This window comes from Frankliniella occidentalis, unplaced genomic scaffold (assembly GCF_000697945.3).
Source record: "Frankliniella occidentalis isolate FOCC.00 unplaced genomic scaffold, Focc_3.1 Scaffold151, whole genome shotgun sequence".
NCBI classification, from domain to species: domain Eukaryota; kingdom Metazoa; phylum Arthropoda; class Insecta; order Thysanoptera; family Thripidae; genus Frankliniella; species Frankliniella occidentalis.
In genome coordinates this window covers 473489-477651 of record NW_026267278.1, presented here as the reverse complement: position 1 = coordinate 477651, position 4163 = coordinate 473489, and the positions used below count along the sequence as shown (strand labels likewise).

Sequence of the window (4163 nt, the reverse complement as noted above, 5' to 3'; positions counted from 1 at the left end):
TTCGGGTTCGTCTTTGCAAATTATAGATTTGTCAATATAGTGTCATAGAGACACCTCTATCTATGCGTTGACGCGGAAGAACGCAAACGTGATAAGTCTCATCCACAAACTTATCTACATAACCTCATTTTGAACTTACTACCTTGTGCCAAACTTTTTTTGACATTTCTCTATGGCATTATTAAATGGATGTCTAAAATTTCTTCTGTTCCACTTTTATCGGGCTGTTGGTATTTGGTGTCTAGCCAAAGATGTTGAGTCTGATTCAGATTCAATATCAGATTCTTTTATCCAATCAAATGAACAGGGAGAACAAACATAGGGTATGAAATTTCAAGCAAAAAGACAGAAGTTACAAAATTACAGAATTAGCATAGATAACATCATAAACAAGTAAGCCGCAGCACTAATCTAGAGAGAATGAAAACTCCCTAAAAAGAGTGCTCAAAATGATACCATTAAATAACCTGAAAAAAAAAGTTCATTGCTTTAATTAAGACCAGCGTCTTCGCTCTACAATCGTATTACTATCATATCTGTAGGTGTTATGTGTTTCTAGATGAAAGTACAAACAGTTCATAAAGGGTGACACTGCACTGAGATCAATACTCGTCCTTCCTACCACCAAGAAGGTGAAGTGGGCTGGTAAAGAACGAGTAATGAAAGCCTCAAATGGATTCAAATGAAAAATTTATTGATATTTTTCCGAAAGTTTTTATGGCTCTCCTCATGATAGAGTGCAGAGGTACGGAAAAAAATAATTATACTTTATTGTGACGCGCGAAATTCGAGGGGGTTGGGGTTTACCTTAGTTGGTCGATTCCGCCCCTGGTTTAGGGGTCGCGGACGCGTGGCTTCCTTTTAATTTCAAACGCGCGTCACTTTTCTTTCTTTGCCGCCTTGCCGCCTGAGCGCCAGCTCAGGTGCGGCCGGTCTAGCAGACGATAGGGTCAGCTGACCGGCCGGGCCAATGGGTGCGAGCGAGAGCGAGTGAGGCGAGCGGGGGACAGCGGCCGGACGCTGGAGCCCGGTCACTCAGCGAGCTGCAGCGGCGAGAGAGGGTCTGCCTCGGCGGCCCGACCCAAGCACCTGCTATGGTTTTATTTTACTTCCGTGCGCTACCCGCACATAGTGCTTGGTGAGTGGGAATCGCTTTTCTGGGGTAACTAAATAGTGAGACATCCGTGTGCTAATGTAGTCGTTTCCTTGCAGGGTTTAAGTTTCCCGTCTTTTGGACGGTGTATGTCCGCCGTGATGGCGTGTTTCGCTGGGTCAAGATGTAGAACTAGATTCTCATTCTCACCGGCGGTCCGCCTCGTGAAGTCACCAGCAGACTGACTTTGTCAATCTTTGCCGCCCGCCCCGCCGGGGCCGGGTCGGCTGTTTTTGTTGTCAAGCTCTCTTCTCCATCGCCGCTTCGCTAAACACGTGTAAGTGTTTTGTGCCTCTTTAGTGTTTACTGTCTGACGACATTTTCTATCTTTTTGGTCCGCGGCGATTACGTTTGATTTGTTGACTTTTGCGCTGCTCTGATTAGTGAGTGTGGGAGGACAGGGCGTTAGCGTTAGCGAGGTCCTTGCTCGTCGTAGACTGCGGCGGGCCCGGCTGGCCCCTGTTCCCTCCCCACTGCACTTGAGCCTTTTGTCCTTTAGGGATTTGTTGCGCTTTTGAGTTGTTGTTTCGTATCGTCCGCGGACCAGTGGGGTTGCATACCCTCCCGGCGTAATCTGAGATCAATGGGTTGCCTATCGATCAGGCGTGTATTTGTGGAGTCTAACTTATTGTATCGATTCTTTTGCTATGGTGCTGATATGGATAGCGGCTGTAATGCGCTTTTGTGCCCTAGTCTTTTGTGTCGAATAATGCTAGTTGTCCTTTATACTTGTGTATTTATGTACTTTGAATTACCCATTTAGACCAGCAGCATGTTTTCGCCTTTTGTATGTGTTATTACTTTACTTGCCTAAATAAAATCTGTGCTACATCCTACGTGATGCAATTTGGAGAGGTTCTACCTCTGGCGCCCTATAAAATAAATCCAAATACTCACGCCACTCTACCATTTCGGGATAACTGAGCTAGTTGGCTGTTACTAGTAGCCTGGCTACCACTGTGACGAGTTTGCACGTTACATTATTAGTAGTGTGAGGGTGTTTTTAGAAGAGTGGCAGTTTGCTCATTTTCTGCCCTTAGGGAATAACTGCTATTATCTCAGATACAGCCCAAAATATTTTAGTTTTCGAAGTGGGATTCTAATTTTTTGTTCACGCTTAGTGAGTTAGCGGAAAGAAATTTTGAAGCTTCTGAGATCCCCTGTGTCTTTAACCTTTCTACTGGAAGAAACGAGGGCTAAAAATGTTGATATGTTTTATTTTATTTATTTTCATGAAATCTTAGAAAAGTCAATTATAACGTGTTTAGGATCATTTTTTTTATCTCTTAGTTGATTTTCCACTTTTATCTCTGCTCAATGAGGCAGAAGTATTCTTATCCATGCCAACTGAATGCTCTTTTTCTCTCTTTAGTTCTGCAATGTATGTTAAAAATGGAAAGTAAATAATAGGGAAACAGAGTTAACAGTGCATGAATATTTATGATATTTCACCTGTGAATATTTACATTGAGTTGACATTATCTACCCTAGGCAATGCTTTTGAAGCATGGCACATTATTGTTAGGCAGCTACCTGAAACTGTTGGGAGTCCAGAGAGAGAGGGGTTGGTGTCATTGTGATATATGTAGACCAAAATTCTGTTTTTACCCTGTTGCAGGAAGACCGCCCAATAGTTGCATCTGTGCTAAACATCAGCTAAACAACCGTTAGCTATCACCCAATACATGCTGAGTTAGTGTCACAGCATGATCACAGGAATGCTTCTGGTAAGTTTATTTGACTTTTTATGTAACATCTACATAAATATCAATATGGTAGAGAGAAGTTTGGTAAAACTTTATTTAGGTAAATACCTTTGGGTGGCCACCCAACCTGGAAGTCAGGGAAAAGTCAGGGGAAAATATTGGTCAGTGAAGTCAGGCAAAAGTCAGGGAAATTGAATGTTGGTCAGGGGAAATGACTGAATCTTGCCCCAAATTGTTGTTTTCAAACTTTCGGTAGCATTTTCAATTTTTTGGGAGGCAAAAAGTTCCACTTAAAATACATTTCAAAGTCAGGGAATTTGCGTAAAAAGTCAAGGAATTTGAAAACTCCGATTGCGTGGCCACCCTGGGATTTGTTTCTCTTTTGGGGGTTGTGGCCTAATACTTGATCCTTTAATATGTGGTCGTGTGTTAATTTTAGTGGACAGGAAGTAGAGGCAAATCATCAGAGTCTCAGAAGAAATGCTGCTATTTATTTCCACTTTCATATATTGATTGTGTATCAGGCTTTGAGTAAGCCGAGAGAATATGAAGATACCTCGGTCTAATTTATTTCAGAGTTAAGTTATTTGCATTGACCATTCAAGTTGTCGTTTCTAAATTGTTTTCTAAATTAAATTGTCATTTCTTTATTGCTTTTATGCTTACTCCATGTATGTAGTTGTGTGTTGATTTTAGTGGAGGGACATAGAGGCACATCAGAGTGTCACTTAGAGTAATGCTGTTATTTATTTTGTCTGAATGGTACAGTCTTAGTAGAGTAGGGAGGGTTGCTGGTTCTTGTCCAAAAGAATGTACCTGGACTTGATGCTGGCCACCTGTAACATAGAAAGTTCATTCGATGAGTTGGCGTCACTGTGATACCATATGGACCAGAAAACATTTGAGTTGAACTTTGATAATTTGAATTTAACTTCGATTTTTTTCTTTCTTTTTCAGGTATTCAGATTCGCTCCAAGTCACCAGCAGAAACAAGCCGGCTACTTGAGGAAGACTTTACTCTTATAATGTAAATGATTTAAAACAATACAGAATAAAAAATGACTACTACATTTTACTTGATTTCATACACCTAGTTAGCTCGAAGCTGTGGTAACTGTGGAGGTAGTAGCAGACTGCCACCACTACAGCAGTGACGTCACGGACGTCTCGGGAGTAGCTGTCCCGGAGCCTTGGAGGTAGCAGTAGGATTACCACTACTACTACCCCCACAGCCCCCGCAGCAGCGGTGGCAGCCCGCTACTACCTCCACAGCAGCCGCAGCCGAGAGGAGGGCAGGGGGAGGG

The 4163-nt window shown here is 42.5% G+C and overlaps 1 long non-coding RNA gene across 1 annotated transcript; it reads left to right on the top strand.

The window, feature by feature from the left end:
- The first annotated feature begins 775 nt into the window (after positions 1-775).
- LOC127750206 (uncharacterized) lies at positions 776-3902 on the top strand. The gene is made up of 3 exons (XR_008011580.1): positions 776-1430; positions 2772-2880; positions 3817-3902. It is a non-coding gene; the product is annotated as an uncharacterized LOC127750206 (long non-coding RNA).
- Positions 3903-4163: the final 261 nt, after the last annotated feature.